At 56.3% G+C, this 22,557-nt stretch overlaps 1 protein-coding gene across 2 annotated transcripts in view; it reads right to left on the bottom strand.

The window, feature by feature from the left end:
• LOC145714958 (S-geranylgeranyl-glutathione receptor P2RY8-like) overlaps positions 1–22,310 on the bottom strand; it is a 41,068-nt gene extending 18,758 nt beyond the window's left edge. Inside the window, exon 1 of one of the 2 annotated variants that reach the window (XM_081794520.1) lies at positions 21,996–22,310. The gene's annotated coding sequence lies outside the window, so the exon portion shown is untranslated. Of the gene's footprint in view, positions 1–1,200; positions 1,396–21,995 lie in introns of those variants that run through there. The other variant, XM_081794521.1, reaches the window with a different exon arrangement.
• Between the last annotated feature and the right edge of the window lie 247 nt (positions 22,311–22,557).

The following is a 22,557-nucleotide window of genomic DNA, read 5'->3' as shown; positions in this document are numbered from 1 at the left end:
CCACCCTGAGCATGCGTCACACTACACGTTTGCAAACGCTTTCTCTGAGAGAGACCACGTCCCAAGGTGGGGAAACCGAGGCACAGAGTCCCTCCAGACGCGCCCCGGACACACGTCCACAGGTGGGGAAACCGAGGCACAGAGTCCCTCCAGACGTGCCTCGGACACACGTCCCAAGGTGGGGAAACCGAGGCACAGAGTCCCTCCAGACGCGCCCCGGACACACGTCCACAGGTGGGGAAACTGAGGCACAGAAGGCCGAAGGAAGCTGAGCGGCCAGTGAGAGGTGTCATCAGAGCCCAGGCCCATGTTTTCTGACCACGAGTAGAAAGCACCCGGGTCCTACGCAGTGGTTTGAGCCAGGCGCTGTCTGAGCCCTCCTCCCGCACCGCGTCCAGCAGCCTGTCTCGCTGTCTGCGCTCGGTGGGTATTTTTGGGGCCACACTGGGTGCCGAGCGTTCCCTGAGGGCTGAGGGGACCGCCCCGAGACCCTCGCCTGTGCCCCCCTTTATTCAGCCCTGGTTTTCCCAAATGCAGGGAACTGTGTGCACTTGACACAGTTCACCCTGACCTGCCAGGTGAGTTCGCACCTGCCCTTTGCAGGGTGTGAGCATCGGGGTGTGGGGACGAGTCACAACACCGGGACAGAAGAGGCAGAGGGCGTCCGCAGGATCCCCACGTCCGGGCCTGGACAGCCGAGGCCCCCTGGATCCAGCCATGCCTGAAGCTGACGTAGACGTCTAAGTACCCATTTGCCAATTTCCACGTTGACCTAAGATCGCATGACTCAAGTTTCTGTTGTTTGCCATCCAAAGCGTTACTTAACTCAGGGCCTCGGTTTCCCCGTCAGGAAAACCGGAATGAGAGCACCCGCCTGGATTAGGTGTCAGAAAAGTCCCGGGACAAATCCCTCGTAAATGTGGCCGGTGTAATGTCAGTGCTCCCTCCGTGTTAGCTATTATTCCTAAAAGCCAGAAGCAACATCCCTCTGCCCCCATTAAACCAAAACTAAAAAAAAAAAAACAAGGAGCAAACGGCAGGTGTTCAGACAATTCTGGAATAAAAATCTTTGAAGAAGGCGACCTTGCGTCTTTGGGGACACAGAGCAGCCCGTGCAGGTGGGTCCCTGGGGTCTGCCCTGCCTCAGCGTCTCCCCCCCTGCCCCCCACGGCTTGCACGCGTCTCCTTGGGTCCCGTGACTTACAGGTGACCGTCCTGGGCGAGCCGGCCCCGTGGAGTTTCAGAGCCGAGCGGTGGGGACCCTCCCCCTGGTGCAGACGTGGCTGTCCGTGTGGAGAAGGAACGGAGGCCGCGGGACCCCACCGCCGGTCCCCCAGCACACTCGACCCGGTCCCCAACCCCCGGGGACCCAGCTGGCCGCTTGTAATGAAAACCTGTCACGTGCAGATTTAATTAAACGCACTGAGGTTACGAAAGGCGGAGCCCCAGGGCACAGCCACAGCGCATGGGGGTTCCTCTTTTACACAGCCGGCTCCCTGGTCGCTGCTGGGATTTTACATATTTTTAACACATTTTTTTTTTTTAAAACATGTCATCAGAAAAAAGGTTCCCCTGAATACATATTCAGGGCAGCACTTGATGGGGGCTCGTGCATGATGAGAACAGGTGGGAGACTGAAGCTTGGTTTTCTTTCTTTTTTTTTTTTTGTTTTTTTTTTTTTTTTGTTTTTTTTTTCAACGTTTTTTATTTATTTTTGGGACAGAGAGAGACAGAGCATGAACGGGGGAGGGGCAGAGAGAGAGGGAGACACAGAATCGGAAACAGGCTCCAGGCTCCGAGCCATCAGCCCAGAGCCTGACGCGGGGCTCGAACTCACGGACCACGAGATCGTGACCTGGCCGAAGTCGGACGCTTAACCGACTGCGCCATCCAGGCGCCCCAGCTTGGTTTTCTTTCAATACTTGTAACATCATTTTACATGGGATGACCGCTCACTGTTCTCGAGGAAGCAGCTCGAACACGTACAACGGCCTGTTTTCAGGGTCTTTAAACAGGTAAGTAAATCAAATGACATCAGCAGGGTGGCCCGGATCCCGAGGGCTCTGATGTCCTTAGAAGAAGAGGAGGTCAGACCACAGACACACACACAGGAGCCACCACATGAGGACGTGAGGACATGGGGAGAACACGGCATCTACACGCCCAGGACAGAGGCCTCGGCAGGAAGCAGACTCAGCCCTGCCTGTATCTCAGCCTCCCCGCCTCGGCCCTGCCTGGACCTCAGACACCCAGCCTTGGCCCCACCTAGATCTCAGAGTCCCAGCCTCAGCCCTGCCTGGATCTCAGGTTCTAGGCCTCAGCCCTGCCTGGACCTCAGACCCCCAGACTCAGACCCTCCTGGACCTCAGACCCCCAGACTCAGACCCTCCTGGACGTCAGATTCCCAGACTCAGGCCCTCCTGGACCTCAGACACCCAGCCTCAGCCCTGCCTGGATCTCAGGTTCTAGGCCTCAGCCCTGCCTGGATCTCACCCCCAAACTCAGCCCCTCCTAGACGTCAGATTCCCAGACTCAGGCCCTCCTGGACCTCAGACACCCAGCCTCAGCCCTGCCTGGATCTCAGGTTCTAGGCCTCAGCCCTGCCTGGATCTCAGCATCCCAGCCTCAGCCCTGCCTGGATGTCAGACCCCAAGCCTCAGCCCTGCCTGGATCTCAGGTTCTAGGCCTCAGCCCTGCCTGAACCTCAGACCCCCAACTCAGCCCCTCCTGGACGTCAGACTCCCACATTGAGACCCTCCTGGACCTCAGACTCCCAGCCTCAGCCCCTCCTGGACCTCAGACTCCCAGCCTCAGCCCCTCCTGGATCTCAGACTCCGAGCCTCAGCCCTGCCTGGATCTCACACTCCATGCCTCAACCCTGCCTGGTTCTCAGACCCCCAAACTCAGCCCCACCTGGACGTCAGATTCCCAGACTCAGGCCCTCCTGGACCTCAGACCCCCAGCATCAGCCCCACCTGGATCTCAGACCCCCAGCCTCAGCCCTGCCTGAATCTCAGCCTCCCCACCTCAGCCTGCCTGGATCTCAGACTCCCAGCCTCGGCCCTGACTGGATCTCAGCCTCCCATCCTCAGCCCTGCCTGGACCTCAGACACCCAGCTTCAGCCCTGCCTGGATCTCACACTCCCAGCCTCAGCCCTGCCTGGATCTCAGACCCCCAGCCTCAGCCCTGCCTGGATCTCAGGTTCCAGGCCTCAGCCCTGCCTGAACCTCAGACCTCCAAACTCAGCCCCTCCTGGACATCAGATTCCCAAACTCAGACCCTCCTGGACCTCAGACCCCCCAGCCTCAGCCCCTCCTGGATCTCAGACTCCGAGCCTCGGCCCTGCCTGGATCTCAGTCTCCCAGCCTCGGCCCTGCCTGGATCTCAGCATCCCAGCCTCAGCCCTGCCTGGATCTCAGGTTCTAGGCCTCAGCCCTGCCTGGATCTCAGACCCCCAGCCTCGGCCCTGCCTGGATCTCAGTTTCTAGGCCTCAGCCCTGCCTGGATCTCCGACTCCCAGCCTGAGCCCTGCCTGGATCTCAGTCTCCCAGCCTCGGCCCTGCCTGGATCTCACACTCCCAGCCTCAGCCCTGCCTGGATCTCAGACCCCCAGCCTCAGCCCCTCCTGGATCTCAGACTCCCAACCTCGGCCCTGCCTGGATCTCAGTCTCCCAGCCTCGGCCCTGCCTGGATCTCAGCATCCCAGCCTCAGCCCTGCCTGGATCTCAGGTTCTAGGCCTCAGCCCTGCCTGGATCTCAGAGCCCCAGCCTCAGCCCTGCCTGAATCTCATCCTCCCTGCCTCGGCCCTGCCTGGATCTCAGACCCCCAAACTCAGCCCCTCCAGGACCTCAGGTTCCCAGCCTCGGCCCTACCTGGATCTCATACTCCCAGCCTCAGCCCTGCCTGGATCTCAGCCTCCCAGCCTCAACCCTGCCTGGATCTCAGGTTCTAGGCCTCAGCCCTGCGTGGACCTCAGACTCCCAGGCTCAGCCCTGCCTGGATCTCAGACCCCCAAACTCAGCCCCTCCTGGACCTCAGACTCCCAGCCTCAGCCCTGACTGGATCTCAGACCCCCAGCCTCAGCCCCGACTGGATCTCAGCCTCCCAGCCTCGGCCACACCTGGATCTCAGACTCCCAACCTGCAGCCCTGGCTGGATCTCAGAACCCCAGCCTTGGCCCTGCCTGGACCTCAGAACCCCAGCCTCGGCCCTGCCTGCAACTCAGACACCCAGCCTCAGCCTCTCCTGGATCTCAGCCTCCCAGCCTCAGCCCTGCCTGGACCTCAGACCCCCAAACTCAGCCCCTCCTGGACATCAGATTCCCAGACTCAGCCTCTCCTGGACCTCAGATGCCCAGCCTCAGCCCCTCCCGGATCTCAGCCTCCCAGCCTCAGCCCTGCCTGGATCTCAGATTCTAGGCCTCAGCCCTGCATGGACCTCAGACTCCCAGGCTCAGCCCTGCATGGATCTCAGACCCCCAAACTCAGCCCCTCCTGGACCTCAGACTCCCAGCCTCAGCCCTGCCTGGATTTCAGGTTCTAGGCCTCAGCCCTGCGTGGACGGCAGACTCCCAGGCTCAGCCCTGCATGGATCTCAGACCCCCAAACTCAGCCCCTCCTGGACCTCAGGCTCACAGCCTCAGCCCTACCTGGATCTCAGACTCTTGGCCTCGGCCCTGCCTGGATCTCAGACCCCCAGTCTCAGCCCCGACTGGATCTCAGCCCAGGGGACCAGCAGTAGGGACCAGAGGTGATGCACGGGGTGGGCGTCTTGGGGTCACAGTGGGGAGCAGGAAGGGGACAGAGCTCTGGAAAGCCTGGGGCCAGAGAGGGGAGCCCGTGACCCATCCCCACGGCCTCGGGATCGGGGTTGAGCGTGTCTGCATCCCCTACGGTTTGTAGGGCCTGAGATGGGGCTCCCGGTCCTGTGCAAAGAGCCCAGGACCAGCCAGGGTGGGGCGGTCAAGCTTAGCTGCCCGGACCTCACTCCCACCACGGAGAATTTGCACGTCGGCCCATCCTCGGCGGACACGTGGGATGTTCTCACGTCTCGGCCGCCGGGACTAACGGAGTCGGGAACACGCAGGTGTGGCCGCTGTCCGAGGTCTTGGCTTGGTGCTCTGGGGTCCCGACTGGGATTGCTGCATCACAGGGAAGCTGCGACTTCGGTCGTGTGAGCACGTGACCTACACCCCGTGGTCCACGCCCACCGGGCACTGGCAGTCCGCCTCGAGCAGGAGGGACGCTGTGCACCTGCTGTGACACCGATGGACTCGGGAACAGCGCTCAGCGACGCGAGCCAGACGCGGGAGGGGAAATCCCGTGGCGGTTCCACGCAGAGGCGGTCCCCCGGCCCTCACGTGCTGAGGTGCAGGGCGCCAGGGGCAGGGAGACACGGAAAGGCAAGGGGGTGCTTGACGGGGTCGGGGCTCCAGGTTCGCGGGACGAAACGGTCCTCGAGATCGGCCGTGCGGCCTCGTGCTTACAGACGGCGGGACATGATCGTGCCCGTCCGAATGTGCTCAGAAGGCAGGTCGCGTGGGAACCGTCCTCCCCACAAAAAATGAAAGCCACATAGCACAGTAAAGCTGCCGCTCGCCGCCCCGGGCCGCGGGGGCACAGGGGACTCTGCGTGTGCATCGCGAGGTCGCGTTTGGGGTGGCTGCGGACAGGCTGAAGACAGGACGCTGTGCACGCCCGAGTGGGTCTCCTCTGCCCAGCGTGGCCCTACAGGTGGACGCGAATCCCGGGGAGGCCCACGGCCCCACGTGATGCCGGTCCCAGGCAGGAGGGAAAGGGCCTGAGGGCCATTTACAGGTGCTTTTTAAAGTTCGGAAGCAAGTTGGACTCCCCGAGACCGCCAGACTCCGAGGGGGCACGGGGGCCCCTGTGCCATCGGCAGAACGGGTCAGGGAACCCCCGGGCACCCAGGGCACCCTCGGCCTGGGTGCCCCTTTGCTCCACACGCCCCCCCGCTCCGAGTCGGGGCAGTCTGGGCGGCCAGCAGCCTGCCCAGGGAGTGGGCCCCCAGGGGCTTCCCGGGAGAAGGGAATCTCAGGGCCAACCCGGGAGGGGCCCGGAGCTGAGCCCAGCCGGTCGCCCGCCGGGGGTGGGGTGTGGGGGACACGACACCCAGCAGGAGGGAAGTGAAGCCTGCCCAGCGTGGCGGTGAGACAACATCTCAGTTCTGTCCTGAGGGACGTGGGGAATTTCAACCCTGGCCTTTTAAGCGGCCGCAGGGGCTGGGGTGATTCCCGGGACCGGACTGCAGGAGGAAATGTCAGACCGGGGACACATTTGCAGGGACCCCGGGACGGACCCCGCGGACCCTCGCAGGCCCCCGTGTCTGTTGGGCTCAGACTTCTACCTTTGGACCCGCAGCCATTTCCAGGCTTGCTGTGGGTGGAGGGAAGTCAGCGAGTGTAGACTGCTGAGAACAGACTTATCACCCTTGTTCTCGGCTGCTGTGCCTCCCGCCCTCCCCCACTCCTAACGTGGTGCTGCTGTGGGTGACAATCAGACAGGGACTGGCCCCCGCGGGGACTGGTTCCTCTTTCTCCGCACCTTCGGGGGCCCGGCCTGTTTCCCCCACACGCGCCCTCTCCCCACCTGGCCCTACGGGAATGGGGCCACGCTCAACACCCCATCCACCGAGCCCTGATTCGTGGCCTCCAACGGGGTTGGGGGTGGAAACGTGACCCCAAAAGGATCGGTGCACATCGTCACCCCCGGCACCTGAGAAGGATGCTTTCTTTGGGAACTGGGTCTTTGCAGATGTGGGTAAGGGAAGGATCTGAGGTGAGCTCATCCTGGAGGAGGGGGGCCCTGAATCCGATGACAGGGGTCCTTGTAACAGACACAATAGGAGACAGAGACACAGAGGAGAAGCCGCGTGAAGGGGGAGGCAGAGACGGGAGGGACGTGGCCACGAGCCCAGGGGCGCCTGGAGCCCCAGAAGCTGGAAGAGGCAGGAAGGAGCCTCCCCTGGAGCCTCTGGAGGGAGCACACCCCCTCCCCTGCCTGGGTCTCAGCAGCCCTGCCCCTCCTGGGTCTCAGGGGTCCTGCCCTGCCTGGATCTCAGCGGCCCTGCCCCCACGGGATCTCAGTGGTCCTTTCCCTCCTTGATCTCAGTGGTCCTGCCCTGCCTGGATCTCAGGGGTAATGCCCTGCATGGATCTCAGCAGCCCTTCCTGGATCTCAGTGGCCCTGCCGTGCCTGGATCTCAGTGGCCCTGCCCCTCCTGGATCTCAGTGGCCCTTCCCTGCCTGGATCTCAGTGGCCCTGCCCCTCCTGGATCTCAGTGGCCCTGCCCCACCTGGATCTCAGTGGCCCTGCCCCTCCTGGATCTCAGAGGCCCTGGCCTGCCTGGATCTCAGTGGTCCTGCCCCTCCTGGATCTCAGTGGCCCTGCCCTACCTGGATCTCAGCAGCCCTCCCCTGCCTGGATCTCAGTGGCCCTTTCCTGCCTGGATCTCAGTGGCCCTGCCCCACCTGGATCTCAGGGGCCCTGCCCTGCCTGGATCTCAGGGGTCCTGCCCCTCCTGGATCTCAGTGGCCCTGCCCCCCCTGGATCTCAGTGGCCCTGCCCCTCCTGGATCTCAGAGGCCCTGCCCTGCCTGGATCTCAGTGGTCCTGCCCCTCCTGGATCTCAGTGGTCCTGCCCCTCCTGGATCTCAGCAGCCCTGTCCCTCCTGCATCTCAGGGGCCCTGCCCCTCCTGGATCTCAGTGGCCCTGCCCTGCCTGGATCTCAGCAGTCCTGCCCCTCCTGGATCTCAGGGGCCCTGCCCTGCCTGGATCTCAGCGGCCCTGCCCTGCCTGGGTTACAGACCCCTCCCCCAATGCTATCACACATGACCCTCTCTAAAGTGGACTCTAAAAGAATTTACTACTGTAGCTAATATCTTACATTTGAAAGACGCAAACAATGTCGGACACACCGTGGACATTACTGTTTAGAAATGCAAATGCCAGGTGACCCCTTCGAAGGCACACGAACGGTGTCCCCTTCATGTACCGTGTCATGCATTTAACCAACCCGCGAAGGAACTCTTGTTAAAGATCGTGCAATGTTACATTATTTTGTTTTCCCCTCTCTCCTCAAACTGCCACTCTGTTATCAGTGCTTTTGCAGACTCTGAGCCTAGAGTCTTATAGACCCGGGTTTGAAAGTCTTTGCTCTATGACCCCATCCAAGTCAGGACGACAAAGATAGGTACGCGGGTTGAAATGGAAACATGTTTCACTTCCTGTCCGCCGGACCCTCTGTGCTAAAAAGCTTCTTCTGAGTCTGTGGTCAGTGCGGTCAAATTGATGCAAGTGACATAAATATATCAGAGGCTTCGATACAGTTATTAAACATGACGGTAAAGAAATGTATCGGGCGCGACTTCCCGAATGGGGTGAACTCTGGTGGAGACCTTCCCACGCGTTGAATAAAAGGGAATATCCGTAAAGCGACAGATGCGTCCACCGTGCTATTTTTGCTTTCGACAGGCATTGACTCGACCAGGCATCTTACAAGGTCACACAGGAGGAGTCAAGGTCACTGGAGCACGATTGGTTCCAATAAGGGGTTGCTCACTCACGGAGTAACGCGGACCAGAGCAGGACGAAACTGTGCACAAGTGTCACCCATGGGAATCCCCACTGTGTATCTTGCACATAGTGAGAAAGGATCCCACCATGTTGGAAAGTAGCGATGTGTCCCTCTGACTTCTCTTCCTTCTTTGGGGATGGAAGAGGGAAGGGGGATAAACTGAAAACGTCAGTAGTGCATCTGCCCTGGTGAACGTGGGGCTTCCCCTGCTTTCTCAGTCACTTTCCCAGCCATGAACACCGGTGCCTCCAGGAGGCAGCATGGGACCCTCCAGGTTTGGGATACGTGGGGCTGAATATTAAGAGGGTGGGCATCTCCTTTGGACCTGCTGGGGTCTATTTGCACCATGGTAGGATTTATCCTGGAGGAGGACCTACTTTTCTCTTGCACGCCAAGAATTCTAGAACTTTCTCGAGCTTGTATTTGAACTTGCATTGGAGCTGAATGTTGATTAGAAAAGGAGCAACTTTATGTCTTTTGTCATGAGTTGGTTGTTGTTGTTGTTTTTAATTTTTTAATGTTTCTATTTATTTTTGAGAGAGAGAGAGAAAGAGAGAGAGAGCAAGCTGTGGACGGGCAGAGGGAGAGAGAGGGAGACACAGAATGTGAAGCAGGCTCCAGGCTCTGAGCTGTCAGCAAAGAGCCCAACGCGGGACTCGAACTCACGAACCGTGAGATCATGACTTGAGCTGACGTCAGACGCTCAACCATCTGAATCACTCAGGTGCCCCACAACTTGGTTGTTTAAAAACTAAGTGTGTACAGGGACCCCCAGGTGGTCCCTGGTGCCCTGGGCATCTCAGTTTAGAGACCCCTGGTGCCCTAAATCTTCATGCACAGAGAGGGGGGGGATCACGTAGGACTTGAGGCAAAGGGGGCGGTGTGCAAAGCAGTTCTCGGGGAAACTGCTTTGTTTTGGGGCGATTGGAAATACATGTCAAAATGTTAGCTTTGTGTGGGAGCGTGGTGTTTCTGCATTTTTCAGAAGGGGATGTGGGTGACAGGAGGTGGAATGCTCAGAGGTTCCAAGTCTCTGCACCTAGCTGGAGAAGCCAACATTCACATCCATCCTGGAAAAACAGTATCTGCTGGGGAAACGGGAAAGCATCTTACAGGGGATGTGCCCAGCCTCCATCCTTTCACAGTGATGTGAAATGTAACACAGAGGGTGTTACACAAAACAGAAATAAGGTGTCACTTGCTTTGGAATGCCTGATTGTAATTAGTGGGTGTTTATCAGGCATTTCCTGTCAGCCAACCTTAAACACGTGTAATCACATTCAACCTGTGAAACAACTCCATGGTGTAGACGCTAGTCATATCTAAACGCTGGACCTCTCAAGCATAAGGATAACCTGTCCACATTTTTTGCATAAGGATAACCTGTCCACATTTTTTTCTTCCTCTCCTGTACATTTCCCCCCCATTCTATCAATCTCTTGCTTTCATAATTGTATTCTTTCCACCTTATTTTGGTTTGTGCTAGCTCTTTCTAAATACTGAAGAAGGAATCTTGGGCCTTGGACATACAGCATTTCTTCTTGTCTAAGGGATGCATTCAAGGCTATGAATTTGCCTGTGTTTATGTCTCAGGAATGCATTCAAGGCTATGAATTTGCCTGTGTTTACTGCTTTGGTTCCATCTCAGGTGTTTTGATACGTTGTGTCTTCATTATTGTTTGTATGAGCCTCCCAAGGCTGCTGTAACAAAGCACCACAAGCTTTAGACAGCAGACATCTGCTTTCTCGCTGTTCTAGCGGCCAGAAGTCCGAAATCTGTTTCTCCGGCTAAATGCCAAAGTATTGGGGCACCTGCTTGGCTCAGCCTGTTAAGTGTCTGACTTCAGCTCAGGTCTTGATCTTGCGGTTTGCGGGTTCAAGCCCCACATCGGGCTCTGTGCATTCTGCCTATCTCACGAGGATTAGGACATCATGGGCCTCTGTGGGGCTGTGTCTGCGGATGACATCATTCCTTCAAAATCTTTTCTGTTCTCGTCACAATTCCTTCTTTGGCCCGTGGGTTATGTGGAAGGGTGCAGCCGTGGAAGAAAATCTGGTCGGCTGTTCGGTACTTGTTTCCAGCTCAAGTCCCTTGAGGTCAGAGAGTGGCATTGGGAATGCATTCCATCCTTGGAAACGTGTGAGGTTGGCTGCAGACCCACAAGATGTTGTGTTTGGTGACTATGTAGAGCTGATCCTTACGCCCGTGGGGTCTGGAATTTAGGTAAGGAAATCCGGGGTGGCCTGAGGGAGTCCTGTCCATATTTTCTTCCTCGTGGCCTCTGACCCGTGGAGTGCCCCCTTCGATACTTGATGGGAGAGAGAACTCTGCAGAGCAGTGCGTGTCCGTCCATCTGTTCCAGGCAGGTCTTGAGCTGGAGTGGTCGTGGACACAATCAGTCCCTCTGAAAGCCATCTGCAAATCACACTGAAGTGCGGAGGCCAGTAAGACTTGCAGGGGGAGACAAGGAATCCTCCACAGGCCATGGTGTTGCTCTCGGTGCAACTGGTTTCCATTTCCGAGAAACAACAGATCAGGGCAGGAAGCAGAAAAGAAAACCACAGTGGTTGGAGTCCTAACGCTGTGTAGGAAGTCATCCCGACCGTATGGGTTTCCTATGGTTGTTGTAACAGAGTACCTGAGTCTGTAATTTATTTTGTCACAGAATAATAAACAGATTTTTACGCCTCCTGGTCCTGGAGGCCGGGTGTCTGAGATCCAGGTGGGGTAGAGGCTGGTTCCTTTTGAGGCCTCTCTCCTGGGTGTGTAGATAGCATCTACTCCCTGTGTCCTCCTGTGGTCCTCCTTCGGTGTGTGTGTCTGTATCCAAATTTCTCCCTTTTAGGAGGATACCGGTCATATTGCAGTGGGGACCCAGCCCCCTCCAGTATGACTTTGTCTTACCGAATTACATCTGCAAAAGCCCCATTTCCAAGTAGGGTCACATTCTGAGGTCTTGGGGTGAGGACTTTGAGAGCTGAATTTTCGACGCAGTTCAGCCCATAATGACACAGTCCCATGCCTAAATGGGTGATGTTTCTGCATTCACACGTCACTCTGGTACCCCTCTAAGTAGGCCCCTCATTTTTCTGTTGGCTTCCTTCTTATGAGTTACATACGACTTCCCGATGCACACACACCCTTTATCTGTGTTCTAGGCTGGTAGCTGGGGAGGGAGGGCGGGCGTGCTGTTGCACATACAGAATCCTATGCCCTGCCCCCCACTATGAACTGCAGGGCCCCTGGGAGGCAGGAAAAGAGCTGGGTTTCCTGGGTGGTGTGGAGGCCAGTGGGCTCACTGTTGCAAAACTGATTAAGATCACGAGAAGCAGATCTGTATCTTGCTGTGAACACAAGGACCCCACAGTAGGCGTCTCATTTTGGGGGTGTTGTGTCCTCATATCCCATCCACTTGCTGGATTTCACAAGGTGTACACCAGAGGAGGCGAATGAAAGACCGAGCCACCCCGTCCTGATACATGTGACGTATCTCTGTGGACGAGAGATATCACTTTGGTTTCTGGTGATGAAACTCAGAGGACGACCAGTTAGATTAAGAAAACACAAGAGGATCGGTTCGCCAGGAAAGTGGTTTTCATTCTTTGGTTCCCAGGGTCAAAGGTCTCGAGTGTTCTTTCTTATCCCTTCCGAAACTTAAGAATAAAAACCCGTTGGCACATTTCACATGGTGCATTATTATGTTGTCCCCCTGGGGCTCGTACAAAGTTATACATCAGGTATATCTCAATAAAATGGGGGCGAAAAGAAACGAGAATGTACGTCCACACAAAGACTTCTGCAAAAACCAAAATACAACAAACCATGTGCCCTCGTGCCCTCTAAGACGAGCCTCATCCCAGGGTAGAGAGCCATGGGATGAATGTGGCCGTGCCACCTGCCCCAAATCCCAGAGCACCCTTGAGAGAGCCCTTCTTCATTGCTGCCAGGTGATGTGGAGTTTTATGTGTCCACTTGGCTGCGCCCCAGTATGAAGATCTGCGGTCAAGCACGAGCCTACATGTTCCTGTGCAGGCATTTCTTTTAGATGGGATTAACGTTTAAATTGGTGGACTTTGAGTAAAGCGGGTGGCCCTCCGTGAGGTGGTGGGCCTCGTCCCATCAGTTGAAGGCTCTAAGGGAAACAGACTGATCTCCTCCTGCGAGGAAGTGGGAATTCTGCCTTCAGATGGTGTTCACGCTCAAGATACAGCATCATTGCTTCCCTGGGCCCCAGCCTGCTGGTCGACCCTGCAGAATTCAGACTTGCCAGTATCCACGGTTGTAGCCGTCAGTTCCTTAAAATAAATCTCTCTCTCAAAATAAATAAGTAAAAAAGATCTCTGTCTCCTTATCTGTCTTTGTCTCTCCTATAGATAGATGTAGATCTGTCCATCTATCTATCCATCCATCTACTATCCGTCTATGCATCATTCTTATCTATCTATCCATCCACTATCCTCTATTTATCTATCTATCCATCCATCCATCATCTATCTTTCTATTACCTATTTATCATGTATGTATCAATCATCTCCCTTCCTTTCTTTCTTTCTTTCTTTCTTTCTTTCTTTCTTTCTTTTTCTCTCTCTCTCTGTCTCTCTCTCTATCCCTCCCTCCCTCTCTTCCTCCCTCCCTCCCTTCCCTCCCTCCTTTCTCTACATCCATCCATCCTTGTGTTTCTTATATGAATGATCCTTGTCATTCATATAAGAGAAGGAGAAGGAGAACCAGTATGATATCTACACACACATATAAAGAAGTTTATTAAAGGAATTGGCTCACATGATTGCAGAGGCTCACGTGGTCTCCTGTCTGCAGACTGGAGGCCCAGGAAAGCGGACTCTGTATGTTCCAGTCTGGGGACAGTGGAAGACAGATGTCTCAGCTTGGAGACGGTGAGGCAGAGGGAGCTGGGTCTCCTGTTAGCCACCTTGTGTTGTCCTCTGGCTGTGAAAGGATCGCAGGACTGCACGAGCCCTACCCACCCTGGGGAAGGCCGTCTGCTTTAGTCAATCCACCGATACAATGCTTATCTCCCCCAGACACACCCTGAGTCCTGTTGGCCCCAATATCCAGGCCACCTGAGGCCCAGCCAACTTCACACATAAAAGCAACCACCACAGTCTGCTTCTGTTGAGAACCTCGATCAACACAGAAACCCTCAGAGAAGGAAGACCCTGGGGGCTGTTGCTAATTTTTCCCAGCGCAGAAAGTGAATGCATTTCTCTCTCTGACCTCTGAGACCTCTGCTTTCCAAAGACACATGTCATCTTGCGTTGGAACTGGCACGTTCCCCTCCAGACGGGCCCAGGGATATTTAATGACAAGACTCTCCGCGGAAGGTGGAATCAGGTTATTTGAAAGCACACGGCATGAATCGGGGCAGCTCCACTTGAATTGGATGTGGGTCGACCTTGAGATGTTATCTTGTCAGAAGCGTTGGAGACTCGGGGTCCCAGGCGCCGGACAAGGCTGAGGAGAGGGGCAACTCGGTCCTGGGAAAGGTTTCCTCGGTGGTTCAATCAGAAGGCGTGTGGCCCCAGGACGTCTCGTCCCCCCCCCTGGAGGCAGACGGGCTCAGTTGTCCTGCAGGTGGCCCTGGGCATGTGTTGGAGCCCATGGAGGACTCTCCTGAGTGCCACAGAAGATCAACCCCCACCGCTCACGGACCGGGTGGTTGTGTGAAAACGTTGGGTCCCCACGCAGCATTGACACCAGAAAACCGTCGCGGAGCTCGTAACGCATCACACTTCCTAATTTACCGCGTGTCCTATGATGGAGGCACAGCACTGATCTGACTGTCAAGGCCCTTCGGAATGACGATATCACGTCCTGGGCCTCACATGAGATCGGAGGCTGTGTCTGATCTATCCACATCATGGAGCCCCAGACAGACTCCCTGGGGCTTGGCGAAAGAACCCCCTGGGCTAGCCTCGGTGTTAATACACGGGATTCACTGCAGCATATGTGGATTTTTGTAGTCAATATGGTTGGGTGTTCCCTGAAACCCCAAGGAGAGCCCCAGCGTGTCTCAACACTGTGGACCGCGACGATGAGATGTGGTATGAATGCTCCCGCTCAACCAGGCTCGGTGTTGGCCAAGGGCCTTCTGCCGGAGGTGACTGGGTCCCCAGGTGACACTCTGCAATGTATAGGGCTCTTTTTCCTGGTCACACTCATCACCCTCAGTGCACAGGACGCCCAGCTTCATAAAGCCATCCAGCTGCACATGTCAGCAGTGCCCAGGACCTAGCATGAAAAACAACTGATCTATCCTCTCTGTCTCTCTATCTATCTACCTATCATCTATCTATCTATCTATCATCCATCCACTATATCTATCATCTATCTATCTACCTACCTACCTAATCCATCCATCCATCCACTATATCTATCATCTATCTATCTATCTATCTATCTATCTATCTATCTATCTACCTACCTATCTATCTATCCATCCATCCATCCATTCACCCATCCATTATATCTATCTATCTATCTATCTATCTATCTATCTATCTATCTATCCATCCATTCACCCATCCATTATATCTATCTATCTATCTATCTATCTATCTATCTATCTACATGCCTACTTAATCCATCCATCCTTCCATCCTTCCATCCACTATATCTATCATCTATCTATCTATCTATCATCTATCTATATCTATCTATCTACCTACTTCATCCATCCATCCACTGTATCTATCATCTATCTATCATCTATCTATCTATCTATCTATCTATCTATCTATCATCCATCCACTATATCTATCATCTATCTATCTATCTACATACCTACCTAATCCATCCATCCATCCATCCATCCATCCATCCACTATATCTATCATCTATCTATCTATCTATCTATCTATCATCTATCTATATCTATCTACCTACTTCATCCATCCATCCACTGTATCTATCATCTATCTATCATCTATCTATCTATCTATCTATCTATCTATCTATCTATCTCTACCTACCTAATCCATCCATCCATCCATCCACCCACTGTATCTATCTATCTATCCATCCATCTACCCACCTAATCCATACATCCATCATCCATCCATCCACTATGTATATGTATATGTATATGTATATGATCTATATCTATCTACCTACCTATGTAATCCATCCATCCATCCATCCTTCCATCCATCCATCCATCCTATGTATCTATCTATGTATGTATGTATGTATGTATGTATCTATTTATCTATCTATCCATCCATCCATCCATGTACATCTATCTATTATCTAGCTATCTATCCAACCTTATCCTGTACTAGACCTCCCATCTTTGCCTCCATTTTCCCGTGGGTTCTCCTCTGAGTCTCCTCTTCTGTCTCTTACAAGGACACCTGCCATTGGATTTAAGGCCCAACCTCATCCAAGATGACCTCATCTCAGATCCTTCAGTTAACCACATGTGCAAGGACGTGGACTTCCAAATAAGGTCCACAGGTTCTGTGGGTATTATTGCATGGACATATATTTGGGGGTAAGGGGTCCACCATTTAACTGACTACACCCATTTTGCCAGGATTGTCCCCATTTTAGACCTCCAGGTCCTGCCTGTCAGGACCTCCTGCTTCCCAGGCAAATCAAGATGTCTGGTCACTCTACACCGTGTACCCAACACCTGGACAGTAAGGTCTGGCCACGTCAGGCCACCAGCAGCTGCTTTCTGTGGACACTTATTGTCTTTACTCCTTTCCTCATCATGGAGCATGGTGGTCATTGTGGACTAGGAAGCACACTCCCACCAGATACAGAATCAGCCACACCCTGACCTCAGCTTCTAGTTCCTGTAAATAGAATCCCACACGATGTGTCCTTGTGCATCTGGCTTCTCTCCTTGAGTATCATCTTTTCAAGGTCCATCCATGGGGTAGCAGGTGTCAGAATGTCCTTCCTTTTCATGGTGGAGTCATATTCCATCGTGTGGATGAACCTCCCATGCTGTTTATCCATGTTTCCATTGATAGGTATTTGGGTTTTCCCCACTTCTTGGTGTTGTGAGTAATGCCACTATGAAGAAGTATCTGTCTGAGTGTGTTTCGAATGGTCTGGGCTACGCGCTTGGGAGAGAAGAGCTGTGTCCTGCAGTTACTCTGTTCATATGAGGACCTGTCATCAGGCATCCCACCCAGGTGCATGAGGTATCACAGCAGAAGTGGTCAGAGAGCCAGGGGATGGCATGGGGTCCCTGGCCTCCTGCTAGGTGAGTGCACAGAAGATGGGGTGGGGTGTGGGGTGCTCACCTTGTGGACAGGTGAGAATGGCAGTGTTAGGCAGGGGCTGGGTTGTGCTTGGAGGGTGTTGAAGCCTGACCTTCAGGGAGGCGGGACCTACAAGGACAGCCCTGACCACGCCATGCCGACATCACTTCTCATGTGGAGGGTGGCACCAGGCAGGGGGCTGAGGAGCCACCCAGCCCCTGCCCCCAAGTGCCCTATGGGAAGCCCCAGGGCATGTGACCTGGGCTTGCTGTTACGCCTCCCGGAGCCTCAGGATGAGTAGAAAGCTCTAAGGAAGTTGTGTGATGTGCTGAGCGAAATGGAAACTAGTGTCAGGAGGAAAGAGGATCTGAGGAGAATTCTTGTGTTGGGCTGGGACACAGGTCAGATGCTGTGAGTTGGGTCATTCTGTCGGAGCACACGTGGCCTGTTGACATTCTTGGGAAAGGGCACTCACCGGGTCCCTGTGACCCCAGTGAGATCCCTGAATGTGGATGACGGGGCCACGATCCTCGGCATGTGTCTCCAATAAGCCCTCTGTTCCCAAAATGTCCTTGTCCCTAAACATTTCTCTGGTCCCTGGATAATCCCTCTGGTCCCCCATCTCCTCGCCCCAGCATCCTTTTTCACCAACAGTGCTGTGCACGGAGCCTGACATCAGCACTGGGTAGCCAGCGTGGAATGCACGGTGTCGAATGTCACCATGGTGCCAGCATGAGCTGGGAATCAAGGCCACAGCTCAGAGGACATTCTGCACACCGCCCCAGGTGCAGACGCTCGGCGTTTCCATTGTGTGCACGCCTGTTTACAAATGGCGGCCAATGTGTTTATTTAGAAGGGAGCCTTGCTCGGGGGGAAGGAAACCAGCCAGCTGTGGCCTAGGATGGGCATCTTGTGCTGGGGTTTTCAGGAACGCCCCTTCATGGCTTCCTGTGAGCGTGACTCAGAACCTGTGCCACCCAGGGCACTGGCAGTGTGTCCTGTAGGCACTGTTTATAGCCCAGGATGAGGAAGTAAGAGCACCAGCATCCGACGGCTATTTTCTTCCACTCGGTCTTTTTGATACTGACACACAAGGCACCATGTTAAAGTCAGCACTGCAGTGGCTTCAAGTGCATTCACCGTGTTGCGTAACCACCACCTCGGTGGTGCCAACATCCCTGACACCAGTTTCTGCTCATGTGTTACAGCTGCCCTAAGAGACAGGTGCTGAGAGAGGTACTGGGATTGCTTCATCGGTCCACACATACATCACCGATCCAGCTACCTATTCCTGCATCCATGCACCCATCCATGCATCCATCCATCCACCTGTCTACACATCCATCCATCCATCCATCCATCCATCCACCCATCCATCCACCTGTCTACACATCCATCCATCCATCCATCCATCCATCCATCTATCCACCTGTTCACCCAGCTATCAGTCCATCTGTCCATCCATCCATCCATCCTTCCATGCACCCATCCATCCATCTGTTCACCTATCCATCAGTCCGTCTGTCCATCCACCCATCCACGCATCCATCTGTCCATCCATCCATCCATCCATCCATCCATCCATCCATCCACCTATCCACCCATCTATCAGTCCATCTGTCCATCCACCCATCCACGCATCCATCTGTCCATCCATCCACGCATCCATCTGTCCATCCATCCATCCATCCATCCATCCACCTATCCACCCATCTATCAGTCCATCTGTCCATCCACCCATCTCTCTGTCCATCCACCCATCCACACATCCATCTGTCCGTCCATCCACGCATCCATCTGTCCATCCATCCATTCATCCATCCGTCCATCCATCCATCCATCCATCCATCCATCCATCCTTCCATCCACCCATCCATCAGTCCATCTGTCCATCCACCCATCTGTCCGTCCATCCACCCATCCACACATCCATCTGTCTGTCCATTCACCCATCCATCTGTCCATCCATCCGTCCATCCATCCATCCATCCATCCATCCTTCCATCCGCCCATCCATCCATTTGTTCACCCATCCATCAGTCCATCTGTCCATCCACCCATCTGTCCATCCATCCACCCATCCACACATCCATCTGTCTGTCCATCCACCCATCCATCTGTCCATCCGTCCATCCATCCGTCCGTCCATCCATCCATCCATCCATCCTTCCATCCACCCATCCATCCATTTGTTCACCCATCCATCAGCCCATCTGTCCATCCACCCATCTGTCCGTCCATCCACCCATTCACCCATCCATCTACCCATCTATCCATCCATCTTTCCATCCATCCATGTATCTATCTAACTGTCCATTCACCCATGCACACATCATTCCATCCAACTATTGCTCCATCCATGCATCCATCCATCCACTCACCCTCCTTTCCTTCCTTCCTTCCATCTATCCACCCATTCAGCCATCAACACATTCTTTCTTCCATCCATCCATCCATCCACCCACCCATTCATCCATCTATGTATTCATCCATCCATCCATGCACCCATCCATCCACCATCCAACCATCTATCCATCTGTCCATCAATATCTATCTATCTATCTATCTATCTATCTATCTATCTATCTATCATCTGTGTATCATCTCTCTATCACAGTAGTTCATGACCAGCAGTGAATTTGCCCCTCTTCCAGGGGACTTTGGACATTTCTGGTTGCCCCAACTTGGGGGAGGAAATGTACTGGCATCTGATGGGTGCAGACGAGTGAAACCACCCAATGCCCCATAGAACGTGACAGAATAACCCAGCCCGAATGTGAGCAGTGCCACACCAGAGAGACCATGCCCTGGCCCTGTGTATCTGACACTTGATTCTGTCCTCAACCCCCCCCCCTTTGCCACTAGCTTCCCCTGGCCCCTCCCCCTGCCTGGGGTCCCCCGTAAACAACACCAAGGTCCCCCGGGGTCCCTAATAAGAGCCCCACACCTGTTTGTAAGCCTCTCTGGGGGTCCAGCCGGCACCAGCTGGTGGACAAGGGCACCACGTTCAACAGACATCACTGTCCTGCCTTGGTCCATGCCTCCCTGCCTCCCAGCCATCGGGAGTCACAGGGCACCCCTCCCCTCTATTCCAGCCCCTGTCATCTGCTGGCAACCCAGGGACTCCACCTGTGTGGTGTTCCCCACTCAGGCACCGCCCACCCCACTCACATCCTGACCCCGGACCACGGCCCCAACCTGCTCTCTTTCCAAAGCTCAGCTCCAAAATTGCCAACAGTGTTGTAAGCTTCCACGGCTTTTGTGGGCTTGGTGCTAAAATGTCACCCTCCTGCTGGGGTCGTCCCCAGCCCTGCCCAGAACACACACACACACACACACACACACACACCCCGCATCCCTGCCCCTGATCCTTCTCAGGACATCCCTGGTGCCACCTTGACCTGGCCACCAGTCCCACCTCTTCCTGGAAGCCATTCTGGATTTCTTCCCACCTCAAATCCTCGCAGCCTGAAGCCCAGGTCTGCATCTCAATATTTTGAGTCCTCCTCCCCCCAGAAAAGCTCAGCACTGAGCCCAGCACGTGACGAGGTGTTCCGCGGCCAGGCACCTGGCCAAGCAGAAAGGCCTTGGAGGCCAGAAACCTGGTGCAGTGTGCTTGGGCCACCTCCCGCGCCCCTTCCAGCCTCAGTTTCCCCACACGAAGCACAAGGATGACGTTGGCGCAGCCCCCGACCCCCGAGACCCCAGCACATCTCAGAAGCGCACGCAGCTGGCAGATCTGTTCGAGGCTCCGGACGCACACAGGTGGGGATGCCCGGCGCGGTCCCCAGGGACGTCCCCGCAGCTGCTGCCCGAACTTGGTCACAGGGTCACGATTCCCCGCGGCGTTGCTGGTCCCGGGGAAGGGTGCAGAGGCTCAGTTGGCAGGCGTGGGTCACCTCCGGGGGGGCGGGGGGGGGGGGCCCTGGCAAATGTCCTCGCTGGGGGACACAGAGCGAGGTAGCAGGTGTGTGTTCGCTTCCTCATATCCTGCCCGCCCTCCCGGCTGCCTCCAGGGACACCGAAAGGGATGTGAAAGGGAGGCCCCCAACCGCGGTGCCGCTGGGCGGGTGGTCACACGGAGAAAAAGGAGAGCGGCCCCCCAGGGTGGGGGTCGATGGGAGGGCTCACGGCCCGGCCAAGGCCAAGCGGCATCTCCAGGCGGCCCGTTGGTTTCCCAGGCGCCGCCTCATCACCAGCAGGACCTTCTTCCCTGCCCCCTTGTCCCGGGCGCGCCTCTGGCGCCGTTGGGGAGGGGGTCCCAGGTGCGCCTCGCACGGGGTCCAGCTGTCTGTCCTGCCTCCCTCGGTCAGCGCGGCTGAGCGGGGACATTGCGGGAGGCAGGCACAACCACGTGTGCAGCGGCTGGAGGCCGACGCGCGACCTCCTGACTCCTCCGGAGGTCTGGGTCTGGGATTTGGGGGCCGACGTCCGCGGGGGACACACCCCCCGTCTCCCTGCACCAATGGCAATGCGGGCATGGAATGCCCCTGTTCCAGCAGCGAAGGGCCGGCCCCTCGCGCCCGACGCACATTCCCGGCAGGGCCGTGCGTGGGTCCGTGCCTGGGGGGCCGACGGGGGTGCGGCTTCCTCAGCGCCCTTGCGCCGGGCCCTGCTTCTGAACGTACAACACGACAAGGACACCAGGAAACCTTGTTTGCTTTGGGCACCGAACCGCGCGCTCCGGAGTTCCGCCTCCTCCCCAGCGAGTGTGAACCGAGCCCTGCAGGTGGGTGTTTGTGTCCAAACCGCGGTCCAGCCCGCGCCACCGGGTCGCTTCTCCCCAGACGCTGCAGGGGCGGCTGTGCTCACGCTCAGAGACCCAGTTTTTTTTGTGTGAGTGACCCGCACCAGCGAGCTCATGTCGGGGGGAGGGGGGTGGCCTCAGGGTCCCCGCGGGGGCCCTTTATGGGGGCGGGGGGCATCCGCTGGGGCACCCTGGGGCTCACCTCTGCACCGCTGCCTGTGGCCGAGGGAGGGTGTGCAGGGGGTAGGGGGTTCGATGCTCGGGAGGCGTGCGCACCCTCTCTGGGGGTTTCTCTGCTTCCGCGTGCACCCCCATGGGGCGGTCACGTGCACCTGCCCCTTGCAACCGTGAGACCCCGCCGGTCCCTACCTCCCCCCTTCCAGACCGTGCAGGGGCGCAGGAACGGGCGCAGCGCTCACCTGGGGACGAGGTCTCAGAGGGCCGCCCTCAGCTGTGGCTCAGCGTCTGGGGTCAGGAAGCCGGCCAGCCTCCTGCTGCAGCCCCGCCGGGTGACGGGCCTGGGACTGATCCGCCGGCCCGGGTGGCCGGTGTGTGGCTGCCGCAGGGCGCACGGGGCGCATGACGCGGTCTGCCTGCCGTTGTCCAAATGCAAATGCCTCGGGGTCCACCTCCGGGCACGCAGCCCCTGGAGGTAGGCAGGGTGGGTAGAGAGGAAACCCGTTTTGAAATTTCCTGTGTTACTAACCGCCTGAGCGCTGTGTGGACGGCCAAACCCGTCGGCCCCCCCCCCCCCCCCCCCCCCCCCCGCCTCCTAGGAGGCGCGCGCGCGCGCGCAGCCCGGCCCCGCGGAGGGGAAGGAGGGGGTGACCTCTGCAGCCTGTGACCTCAGGGGTGCTGGCGGAGGGCCTCGGGGAGACCCCGCAGGGCCCGCCGGGGGGGGGGGCGTGCGCACGTAGCAATCGCGCGCAACCCCGGCCCGCAGCAGGGACCCCCCCGCAACATCCCCGCACGCGGGTAAGG

This window comes from Panthera onca, chromosome Y (assembly GCF_046562875.1).
Source record: "Panthera onca isolate mPanOnc1 chromosome Y, mPanOnc1 haplotype 2, whole genome shotgun sequence".
In the NCBI taxonomy this organism is placed as follows: domain Eukaryota; kingdom Metazoa; phylum Chordata; class Mammalia; order Carnivora; family Felidae; genus Panthera; species Panthera onca.
This window is presented reverse-complemented; position numbering and strand designations above follow the sequence as displayed.